We start from the raw sequence: 13,477 nt of genomic DNA on the forward strand, positions 1-13,477 counted from the left end.
GGTACTCCCCATTTGTTGTCCTCTTCAGATAAATTCAAGGGATCCTCATTGCTCAGGGGCTCAAAAGTACAATTAAAGTCCCCGGCTATAATAGTTTTAGAGGTGGGTAAACATTTTGCTAAAAGGAGTTCTAGTTCGTTCAGGATGGTCGACGACCTGCCGCTCACTGTGCCCCTAATATAAACATTGAAGAGATCAAGAGATGCTCCATTTTTTGGGGCTTTTAGGGATAGCCACAAGATGTCATGGCTATTGCTTTTTTGAATAGTAACGGACCACCCCAGATCTAGGTTGATCCATATTAGGAGGCCTCCAGAGGGTCTTCCCTTGCCACTAGAGGTTGCGGGAATAAAGTAAGTGGCATATCCTGAAATAAAAAGCTCCATGTCTCCTGGAAAACACAGACATCATGCGTGCCCACAAACTCAACCCATGATGGAACGGTCATGTTTTTCTTGAGGCCTGGTATATTCCAGGACAATATTTTCAACTTATTCGTCAGACAAGGGGATAGGGTAGCGGGGTTAGTTAAATTGGACTGTGCTTGTAGTATCGGATGAGGTGAAGATTTTAGGTTACGTAAGGGAAAAGTGCCCTGGGCGGTGGGACTTGAACAATTTGTGTTCTGCACTAAGTGGGGTACAAAAAGTCAATCGTTCAAGTCTAAAGAGGGTGTGGCTCCTCCCCTTAGTGAGATATTGGGCCTCATGTAGGTCGCCAAATACCGGTCGGTAACGGACGATTTTCGGTAATTATACCGTTACCGACCGGTATTTTGGCTATTGGTATGTAGGGGGACAATTTTTGGATTCGGAATTTACCGAATCGGTAAAATTACCGAATCGGGAAAATTACCGAATCGGTAATGTTACCGAATCGGTAATTATACCGATTCTGTAAATTCCGAATCCAAAAATGAGATGTAGGGGGAGTGTGTGGGTGTGTTTAGGAGTCGGTATTTACCACCAACTAATAGTTGGTGGTAAATAATTAATGTATGTGTATAAGCATTTTTCAGCGCTTAGCAGTGTGCAATGTGGCAGACATACATGCCCTTAGGGCATGTATGTGTGCCACATGTGCACACATGGCCGAATCAGGGGTGCAACAGGGTGTCAATGTGACACCCTGCCACCCTTGCATGTTCTCCACCATTACCGAATCGGTATTTACCGATTCGGTAATGAGGCATACCTTCCCCTCAATGGGAAGGTATGCCTCATTACCGAATCGGTAAATACCGATTCGGTAATTACCGAATTGTAACGAATCGGTAAAAATTACCGACTCATTACCTACATACGAGTTACCACTTCTTAAATACTGATTCGGTAACGTTCGGTATTTAAGAAGTGGTAACTGGTATGCTACCTACATGAGGCCCATTATGAGGTATCAAAGGGCATCGCCTAAACTGAATTCGAGACGGGTCTGGAGAGGAGGTTCAATATTCCAATGAAACCAAGTTCTCAACCAATAAGACATCCACCAAAGTTAGTTCGATCATGTCCAAATTAGAATCAGGGATAGGGCGTCTCTTGGCTTTCACGATATCTTCCCTAATAACGGAACGACACCCTCGGACATGACGAATCCAGTGAATCGATTTATTAATTAACGAATCACTGAATTCGTGATGGCCTGGGATTGATATTTTTGGGACATTAGTCATAAGAACAATGTTTGAGAATTTCTGACCAAGTCCAGTTTGGTCATGAACCAAAGGAGGTCTGAAAGTCTCCTGGATCCCTAGATCCAGTGGTCTAGGTTTGGAACCCAAATTATGCCTGCCGCCCCAAATAGGGGTGGCAATACGGTCTTTGTAAGTAATCTTGGGGGCTTCCCCAACCCCCCCTAGGTGTTGCATCAAAGTCCCTTCCCCAACTAAAGTGATTTTTCTACTACCCCCACCAATGGGGACTGAGTCAATTTCATTAGTGGGTTTGGAGCCGTCCTTACTGAGATGCAGGTTCACAGGACGTGTAGATTGAGTAGGGTCCAAGAGATCCATTAATAGACCCTTTATACTCATAACCTCCCCTCTAAGTTCCTTGATCACCCTTTCTAATTCCCCTATGGTGTGGTTGCAGGTACAGCAATGGGCCGGGCTAGAATGTTCTAGAACAGGCACTGGAGAGGAGGAGTCATGATTGTCACTATGTAAGACTAGGGGGGCAAATCTGTTGGAACAAATAACATTAGGGTAAGGTTCGCTGCATATCTCATCCTCTACCTAGACAACACCCTCATTATTTGCATGCAGTTCCACGGGCACAAGGAGATCACCGACAACCCGCTTTGGCCCATCCTTTTTAGATTTAAGGAATAGCTGTGGTATCACTATCTTTTTCGAAGAAGGTGCGGGAGGATTTCTAGTGGGTTCTTCTGCGTTAGGGCTTGGAGCGTTTTCTAATATACTTTCACACTCTTCTATAACAGTATCAATTCTGTCCATCACACAGTTAGCTGCAGCACTTTTGGCTGATTTCTTTTGTCTCTTTTTCTTATTTTGGTTTAAGGTAGGACCATTTATGCCAACCGTTCCCTCCATTACTTTCCTCTTCTCCATCGGACCTAGATATTACCCCCAAACAGCCCCACCAAATAAATTGAAAACACTTCCCGCTAGCTGGGCACCGTATAAGGGTAGACCTTGCAACTCCTATATAGTGTAAGACACACTAATGGGTCGGCTGGGGGAATCCCAAATGCTATACGCTAATGAATAAAACATAGGAACAGTACCAGATGAACGGAAGAGACCGGGCCCAGCCCTGCCTCAGTCTGCCTCCGACGGCCTCAGACGGCCCGCACTTTGCCCGGGCTTAGCCCGGCGTCCGCCCACGTGCGTCCCGCGTGGCGGATAGGATGCTCTACAGATATCTCCTCTGGTGGTTAGGGGCGGACCCGCCGTTGTCAGCGCTGCCCCTCAGGCTCCTGGGGCTTGTGGTGCGGTGTCCTCTCCCCGCTGTGGCCCCCGTCAAGACTGCGCTGCGTCTCCCGCGAAGCGTGAGACGCGAGGTGATTTAAAGTTCCTTGGTGCTTGGGGGCGGACCTGCCGTTGTCAGCGCTGCCCCTCAGGCTCCTGGGGCTTGTGGTGCGGTGTCCTCTCCCCGCTGTGGCCCCCGTCAAGACTGCGCTGCGTCTCCTCAATTTTCTATACCAATCATCTGCGGGCGCCGGGCGGGAGACACACAGGGAAATAATTATATTAAGGGGTGCCTCCAGGCTCCTCTCCGCTCCAGCCTCTCCTTCTCTGGCGTAGTGGCTGTGGCCTCCTCTCTCTGGCTATATAATAATTATATAAATAACTTCCAAACCTATCCCCCTAAAATCCCAACAACACGCCCCTAAAATATATCTTGAAAATATATTATATACACAATTTAGATAAATAATGATCAACTAAATAATTGCTTATTAATCCATTATTACTTAACTTATCACCCTATACCCCAACAAACCCAACCCACACCTAATACATAACTTAAAAAAATATAATACCAACACCATTTACATAATTATCTATTAAATAATATTAAATCAATAATTATTTAGAAACCAATTACTTAATTAACTTACCATCCTATACCCATACAAAACCCAACAACCCGCACTGAAAATCTAACTTAAAACATAATATTTACACAATTTCCGTAAATAATTAACAATTAATTAATAGTATAAAATAATTAATTATGAATCAAATATTATTTAACTTACCACCCTATACCCCTACAAATCAAACAACCGGAACCGAAAATATAACTTAAAGAATATTAATTACACAATTTCCATAATTAATTATGATTCAAATAATTCATATTAATTTTTAAAAACTTTAGTAATTAATTATACTTAATTAACTTCCCAACCTGTACCCCTGCAAACCTCACAAACCACTACAACATTATAAATTACTATTTTACACTTAAATAATAAATATAAATAATTTAAAACTATATTTAAAACATTAACTACAATTATACAAACAATATAAAATATATACAATTGAAATAATATTTAAAAGACAAAGATAATTTTAAAAACGATTTTTTACAACTATAATTTTGATAACAATATTAACAACAACGATATTCTTGAAAACAATATTACTTCCCTTTAAAAATCGATATTTTTGCCAATGATATTTCTGTATCACAATATTAAAAACTCGATATTTGTGTAAGTCGATATTTATGACTCAATGTTTTGTCCAAACACCCCTGGTACAGGGTCCAAGAGAGCCCGCTAAACAAAGTACCTTCAGTCCAGGTTGTTCAGAGTCGCGATCTCCCACTGAACAAGGGACTTACTAATACATCAAATGTGCCAATTGGGTGTAAGCCTAGGTTACCATGTTTTAGGGAGGGAGCACAAGCACTTTAGCACTGGTAAAGTGCACAGCCCCCTAAGGCTAGCAAAAACGAAGTAAGCAAAACAGGAGGATTGAAAGCAAATATTTGGGGTGGGGGCGTGGTTTGGGACACATGAAGTTGGCAGTGAAATTGCCGAGCTCCCGTACTCATGGGCAACCAAGATTTTCATGATGACCCAATGTCCCCGCTGCCACATAACTGAGCCGACACCAGCTGTGTGGGGGTGCACAGATGCGGTTGCTGCACCTGAGGTGCGGCCGCTAAAGACTGATAGACCGCCACAGACAAGATGGAAAAAAATCAAAGATGGCAGCTGCCGTATAATGATCATGGCAGCCAAATGACACAGGCCAGGTGGTGATAATCCCAGTGAAGTGCAGGAGACAAAACAACTGCTCCTAAGATGTGGTCCGCCTGAAGTGGCCAGACTTTCAGCCCCTGGTGTGAGGGGCCCATAAGTCTCCATTGGAAACCCACTGGCCAGGCAGCCCGGGGTAACAGGTATCCAGGACCGAGAGGGGCCAAGTCCAGCAACATCCATCGCCGGCTTCGAAGACAGTTGCCGGTGACCCTTTTCTATGGAAATCGAGGGAAAATGGCTCCTGTAGGGTGAAAGGAGGCCAAATCCACATCTACCTGGATTACACCACTGCGGTAAAAAGAGAGAAAAAGTGATGGTAGAGGTGCAGACAGACTGCTCAGGAGACACCACAAACCACTGAGAGACCTTTGCTCGGGAGCAAGAATCCACCGACGAGGAAGAGGCACTACTGGGGGATCAGGGAGACCCCCCCCAGGATCACACCAATGATGGCAGATGAGATAATTTGACATGGTAGAGGGCACAAGGAGGACAGTAATCTACTCACTGATAGAGAGCAACGGGCCCGAATTGAGAAAGAGACAGCTTCCAGAATGATGAGCAGACATAAATGGGGCTGCAGTTCCTTACCTCGGGAACAACAGACGTACCAAAAATTGGTGAAGGGGGCAGTTCTAAGGCCACAGCATCGTAAGATGGGGTGGGCCTGGAGTTGGAGACCAGCTGAAAAACTATGCCATAATACACGATGCACAAGAGGACAGGGGAGCAAACACGACCCGGAGAGTGGACAGAGTCACACAATAACAGGGACTCGATGGTGCAAACATGACGAACCACATACTGAAATTACTGACATGGGATGTTAACAGCCTGGGCAGCAAAATAAGGAGAGGCCTGGTGACAATGGCGCTCAAAAGATATGCAGCAGATATCATTCTTGTTAGAAATGGGATTTCTGGTTGGCTAAGGCTTGCGTCAAAGCCAGGCAGAAACCACCACTCTAGTCAGGGCAAGGGTGTTACATGCCAAAGATAACCCCTGCTCACCCCCTTGGTGGCTTGGCACGAGCAGTCAGGCTTATCCCGGTGGCCATGTGCAAAGCATTTGCGCACGCACACAGCAGCAACAACATCCACGGCACCCCACAAAAGGAACTCTACACAAGGATATATCAAAAATAGCCTTTGTATTCTCATAACACATTAGAATAGTAATCACACAATATACACTGTGCCAACTGTCACTGAGCAATATTTACAAGGGATTATGTACACATGACAGGGCCACATGGACCACTGTCAGAACCATCACAAAGCGAACTTAGTAAAAGTAAAACAGATCATAAACGTACAACCAGTAACCACTGGTAATCACTGTACTTAGCATCGGCCTGTAACATAAACTACATTATGCACAACATCGATACCATATCCCATCAGGTTCTTATTACCCGCCTTAAGGAGATAGGTGTTAGAGGTAAAGCATTGAGTTGGTTAACTGACTTCCTAACCAATAGGACGCAAACCATCAATCTTGGTCCCTACCGTTCTCAAACTACATGTATCAGAAAGGGGGTCCCACAGGGCTCTTGTCTGAGCCCTACATTATTTAACATCTATGTAGCCCCCTTGGCAGGACTCCTCAGAAGGCTTGGATTTACCCCCATATCCAATGCTGATGACACGCAACTTTTGCTGTCATTTGATAAATCAAATCCACTTACTCAGGATATTTTTTCTGAGGGTATGAAGGGTGTTGCACAATGGATGACGGAGAACTTTCTACAGCTGAATACTGAGAAATCAGAAATAATGCTGTTTGGAGAGGCAACACTAAGATGGTCTCCTAGCTGGTGGCCAGAGGAATTAGGCCCTGCCCCGTCCCCTAAAGATGTAGTAAAGGATTTGGGAGTGCGTTTGGACAAGGGTCTAACTCTAGAAGAACATGTAAACAGTACTGGTAGAACCTGTTTTCACACTCTGCGCATCTTGCGAAGGGTTTGTCCCTTTCTTCCTATAACCACTTGCAAAACCCTTGTTCAATCGTTGATTATCAGTAGACTAGACTACTGCAATGCCTTATTGATTGCAGCCAAGGAAAAATCACTAAATAAATTACAGGTAGTCCAGAACACTGCAGCTCGTTTAGTAAATAACGCCCCACCTAGGACCCCCTCAGCTCCCCTTCTCCATGACCTACATTGGCTCCCTATAAAAAAGAGAGTCAGGTTCAAAATTTGTTGTATGGTTTTTAAATCCTTACACAACTTGGATCCTGGCTATCTGGCTCATAAATAAGTCAGATATACTCCCACAAGATTGCTGAGATCCAGTCATCTAGCATATTTGTGCACCCCCCGCATTAAACTTGCACGGATGGGAGGGAAGGCGTTCTCTCACCTGGCACCTCAATACTGGAATCTCCTCCAATTACAATTACGTCAATGCACCAACTTATTAGTCTTCAGGAAACTGTTGAAAACAGAGTTTTTTTAATCTCACTCCCTTGGTTGTCAGTAGGCTGGCTCAGCGCAGAGATACCCCGTATGGGGTGATTTAGGCGCTATATAAAACCCATACATAAAATAAAAAAATACATCAGGCGCGAATTACATTCTGCGCCAACCTCACCAGCATAAACACATTATGCCATCCTCTCACAAGTCTAAACACATTAGACCCTAACCTCCTAAGCGCAACTCACATTAGAGGCATAAATCACACAGAGGGACATAATCTCACTAGCATAAACCATGTTATGCAAAACAACCTCATAATCATAAAAGACCACATTTAGAGGTATAACACAGGGTGCGTAAAACATACTACATGAATTACATTTCCTAGCACCAAAATCACATTAGAAGTCTAAACGCATTAGACACTAACATCCTAATCATAAATCACATTAGGGCCTGGCGCCCTACATAACTCCCCGTCCCCCTGGCCAACTGACCATCTAAAAAGGGGGGGGCTCAAATGCCCTGTGTCCCAAAAGGCAGGGCGCGCTGCCAAGGCAGCGGAAGTCAAGGGTGCGCACTTTGCGCAGACCTAAACTTTGCAGCTGCCCACTACTTGCTGGGCAGCTGTGAAGCAATTAGAGGCCTGGGCCCATCTGTCCCCTCCAGGCACTCTATATACAAAACTGCGCCAAAATGTTGCAGCTGCCCGCGCTGGGGCGGCGCAGCTGTGAATCCATAATGGGCCCTGGCACAACTGTGCCTTATGGGCCTCCTTGGGGCTCTCCAGCAACTATGTCCCCATCGCTGCAGCTGCCCTCTGCGACTGGGGCAGCTGGAGTAAACAAACTGAAGGGGCCCTGGCACATCTGTGCCCTCGGGGCCCCACTGGGCATTTTCAATAAAATTGGCCCCCATGTTGGAGCACATGGGCTCTCCTCAACAGGTATGCCCTAAAAATAACTTGCCCCCAAGCGTTACAGTGGCCCGCTACGTCGGCGCCACTGGAAATATTGGCCCCCTCGTTGGAGCGCACTGGCTCACGTTGGAGCGGCCCGCTGCAAGACGGGGCCGCTCAGAGACTATGGAAATGGCACTGTGCCTCGAGGGGCACCAACAACATGGAGCCCCCACTTACCGGGCTCACTGGAACTCCTCAGCAGGACTCCGGTCTCCTTCTCACCCGGTTCCGCTACCTGGGGGCTGGCGCAGGGAATCCGCGGGGCTATCTCCTCACTATGAGAGCCCCGCACACCGGCAACCGGGTCCTGCAGGAAAGAGCCCGCGAGGCTCTGCGTGGCTTCTCCCCAGCCAGGGGAAGCGGAAATGGAGCCCGCGAGGCTCCGGCTTGCGTCGCCGGCACCTCCCACAACCAGGCGGCTGGCCGGACTTCTGTTTCCAGCGCTCCTCTTCTCCCGGGCCGTGGTGGTGAAACGAGGGGTGGGCACCCGCATTGAGAACCAAAGTATTCGGCGGAAAACAGCGGGGTGGGCGCCCGTAAAACAGCAAAAATGCAGGGTGGGCACCCGCCGCTACTTAAGAGTCACCACGGCATCAAAGCAGGGTGGGCACCCGCGACTTAAAATAAAGATGAAGCGGGGTGGGCACCCGCGAAAGCACGATCACTGAGCGGGGTGGGCTCCCGCTCGGCAGCCATCACCGTTGAATCCCTCCGGTGGGGGATTCCCTCTAAAGGGGCGGGCAACGCTGTGCTGCACCGCCCACGCTCTTCTGGAAACACACGAGGTAAAGGAGCACAGAACTCCCCTTAGCAGAAAAGAGCCAGGTGCTCTAAAAAATAAAGCAAAGCGCTCACAGGGCGCTAGGGCAGCCTAAAGTACATAAGGCTGAAAGAGAAGAAGTAAAAAGGTTCCAGGGCATAGCTGGGCACAGGGAGGCAGCCCTCCTGGCAAGTCCTCCTGGGCCCCAGAAGCAGAATGCCCCGCAGGAATCAGGATCCAAAGCAGAACATTCTCATGGGGTCACAGCCCCTTCTTTTATACACACATTTCCCTTTGTGACACAGCACAGGGCTGGGGGGAAAACCAGATACAACTGGTTTGGGGGAGCTTTGGAGCACTTTGTTGTGCTCAGCTCCTCTCTCCATTGTCAGGTGGGGGCTAGGTGCTCAGACGCACCACAGGGGGCAGAGCCAGCATTGTGGAGAGAAGGCACAGCTCTATTCAGGTCCCAGGTGCAGATCCTCCCTCCCTCTACATGCAGATCTCTCCATTCACCACCGGGCAGACTCACCATGGCTCCTGGTATTCCCCAGCCCTCTCAGCTCCTGTCAATCACAATCCAGACATGCACTCCACATCAGGCAGGCAGACACACAGTACACAGAAATGCCAACTTCTAGAAGTGGCACTTCTCCACCAGTCACCATAAATCTGTGCACACCATTGCGCAGCATTTATTCTCATGAGTTTGCACATACCAAACTCGACCCTGCACTCCTCTCACACCAGGAACTACCAGGGACACACATATCCCCCATGCATTCCTATGGGAGGGCAGGCCCATCTCACCACACATACACAGAGAGTGTACGCACTTTTCACTGGACCCCAGTGCTAAAGTGCTCAGAGGCCTAAAATCACCAACACCAGGTTACAGAAAAAGGCTAGGAGAACGCAAAACGTTTCGGGGTGAACTTGCCAAAAGGGCCAAGTCCAACAATTCTCCTCCAAGAAACACATATGCAAGGCGACAACTGTCTAAGCCCCACCACGACTTCAGTCAGGTACACTGGACTCGATTGGCAGACTACTTGCTGAATCACATGGGCTCCCCGTAATGCAAGGAGACGTCAACATGCCCATAGATGCAGGTGTTGACCAAGCTGCCAATAGGAGTAGCACCCCTGCTCATGAAAGGAAACAGCACCCATTTACGCAAGCATTAGGTATGGGGGATAATTGGAGAACACCGCATGGAGCTAGGAGATTTTCTACTATTCAAGGGCCCAGGACACCTACATCAGTATTGATTATTTCTTTACATTGCAGAGCACCCTCCACAGATTTACAGAGGCAGAATACCTAGCACGAGGGATCGCTGACTACTCCCCACTTAGCATCCGCCTGGAAACGCAGAGACCTAGGGGAATGAGGGAATGGAGGATGGTGGCCTGGTGCCTATCAGACATGAAGGTAGTTGACCACTTGCAGGGGGACACTGAAAACTATTTTGAGGATAACACAAACACAGTGGGAGAGGCACCCACACTGTGGGAGGCCTATAAGGTTATGATCCATGAATTGATTATATCAGGGTAAGTGGGGGGATAAGCAGCCCGGGAAGTGCAGCATGATGGTTTGGAGGGGGAATTACTGGTGATGGAGAGAGACTACCTTTGGGACCCTTAAAAAAACTTGAAGACACGCATTGCTTGGAACCAGAGGGAAAACCGCACACTGGTACGCATATACAAAGTGGGAGATAAGACCCTAAAGCCTGTTGCATGGCTCAGGGAATGCAAGAGTGTTGAACATGGCCCTTCTAAGGTGAATTTACCCTAAAACGTTTTGCTTTTTCCTCCTAGTCTTTGCCGACCCTCTCCATATGAGCTCAGGAATCTGGGCAACTTTGTATTGCAGAGGGAAGTTGCACGCACCCACCAGGGCCCACATTGGCCAGGGGGTGCGCATGTGATAGGTTTAGGTGCTGTACCTCCATGCGCCCTGTAAACACCACATACCAAAGCAGGTATGGTACTGGCTAGAAGTGGGACGTAGCGCTGGTTGTGCCACCCACCGGATAACCTGTCAACCCTTGTATCAGGCCTGGCATTACAGGCTGGTGGGGTGCAATTGCACTCCTGACTAGGTTAGAATCACTTATGCCTCAGCCCCCCCAAGTAGGTCATCTCATACCATTAAGGCACCCCACCAAGGAAGCCCTGAAGAGCGCAGGGGCATTGGTTGGCTGAAGGCCGGGCAGAAACATATGGATGTTCCCTGCCCAGGTACTGAGGAACCCACCAAGTGGGGCTTCCCTACCGTGGAATTCGTCTCTTCCCTTGGGATGCATCTGGGATGGTGCCAACTCTCTTGTTGACCTCAGGGCTCTGAGCACGTCCTCACTGTCAAGGCAGTGTGGAGGTGCATTTGCCTTCTTACAAAGGCTAAGAAGAGGTGTTCTGAAACATGGGCCGGTCTGCCAACGCAAACCATGGAGTTCACACTTACACCCGTGGGTGTGCACGCCCTTGTGCTGTTTCGAATATGTGTCCTACCTGCCGTTGCAGGCTTGAGGATATGCCCTGGCACCTATGGAATTTTGGATAGGTACCCGGCTTGCCATCGCGGGACAACGAGGGCATACCTTCATCCCTGTTGTCTCACACCAGGGTGAGGCCAGCCGTCACAGGCTGTGTGTGTGGAATAGCACCTGTAAGGGGGCAACCCTTGTCCGGCGGTTTGGGGCAGGGTGGTGTGCACGTACTCTCACCTAAGGTGCTAGGGCTCGGTTAAGCCACTTACCCGGCATACCATTCCCGACGTAGGTGCCCACCTGCACTGATGGTACCTGTGATAGCACATGGCACCTGCCATTGCAGGCTGGTGCATGCACACTGTCATCCATTTAGTTAAACCTGTGTCCAGTCTGCAGTAGCAGACTTGAATGGGCGCACTTACACCCCAGGTGCTAGGGACATGTGTCCAACCTGCCCTCTCAGGTCTGTGTGTGAACTAGTGCATGTGCATCCAGGTAGTGGGGAATACCTGTGTGTGTTTTCACTACCTATGAGGCTTGCTCTTCCCATAGGCTAACATGGGAAATGGCTGACATTTCTTCAGGCTGCAATAGTGGATTGCAGTAGAGCAGCTTCATGATGTTTTCTATCAATGGATTTGCCATGCCAAACCTTTTCCAATGGTAAAGAGGGTTTTGAGATAACTCGCTTAGAAATGCCACTTATAGAATACGGAAATTTCTATGCTCTAAGAGTCTTGTATACCTTGGGGCCTTGCTGCGGTGGACTCCAGGGGTTGGGGGAGCACATCTGTGTATTCCCCAGTGACGGTTAGAAACCAAGGGCATACCAGTAGAACGAGGAGACCTCTGCCATTTGACGGCTGGCTGGGATAGATTGGATGGAGAGGTTTTGATACTTAGCCTCGAGGGGCCAGATCACAGCCCGCTAAAGATTCAAATCTAAATTCCATGGCCTCATGGCAGACAGGCCTACATTTTCAGGGAGATAACTGTTGTTCAAAGGGAAACACCTTAAACCACCACTAACTTCAAAGACACACAGCAGTATAACTACTGGTGCTATCCTTTAGCAACGGGTGAGATACGTTTGTGGGGACGCCGGACCGGAGAACCCAGACTGCGTGGTGCACATTGCCAGAGGACTCTATTGAGATCATGGAGGATTACTGCCCTTGAAGGGGACTGAGTGCTCTTTCTGAATAGTAACTGGCCTGGGCCGAAGACCTGCTGAAGTGTGGCACTCTGAAGTGGGCTCTCCAACGGCCCATTGGTGGATCTCCTGTTCTTCCAGAGGTTTCAGGAACATCAAAGATCTCCTGTGAGGGACCCACAACGTCTAACTGTGACATCTGGAGAGCGGTGCCCTATCAAGTGCCCACATCGGCTAAAGAATCCCATCGAGTAGTGAGGTGTGAGCGTGTAATTAAGACGTGTCTGGAGACCAGTTTTTCTAGTGCAGAGCCCCAGAAATCTTGCCTCCAAGTAAGGCATGTGGTGCCTGTACCGCAGGGTCCCTAACACGCCTAAGCATATAGTTGGTGGTGAGCGGATTTACTGGTTGTAGGACCCCGCGTTGCCCATTTCGTTGATCGTGCCACATTTCTCTCCTGTGACATGCCGACTGCATGCTCAATGTGTGCGTTGTATGTGATTCACAGGGTGCAACCCCCAGAGGTGGGGCTGCACCCATACTAGTGCCTCATTCTACCTCATGTGGCTCTGCTGAACTTGCGCCTGTGTGTGTGAGACCGGACTGATCTGGTGCAACCTGTATCACCGTGCACTAGACATTGTGGCTTATTTCCAGGGAGGTACAGAGTTTGCAACTCTTCATTGTGTGTGACAAGAATTGCTTAGTGCAACTCATCTCAAAGTGCACTATTGATTTTGCCTCATTTCCAGGGAGCTACGGAATTTGCAACTCTTCGTGTTGTAGACCTGAAGTGTCTGGTGTGGCCCATACCAACACGCACCAGACACTGTGCCCGGATTTCCTGATCATCGTTTATCGCTCAGGGTGCCTTCTCCTACCAATAGACTCCCCTGTGTTACACCTCATTCATCACTTGTTCCCTTTTGACCCTCATCACG

This window comes from Triturus cristatus, chromosome 3_2, assembly GCF_964204655.1.
Source record: "Triturus cristatus chromosome 3_2, aTriCri1.1, whole genome shotgun sequence".
Classification (NCBI taxonomy): domain Eukaryota; kingdom Metazoa; phylum Chordata; class Amphibia; order Caudata; family Salamandridae; genus Triturus; species Triturus cristatus.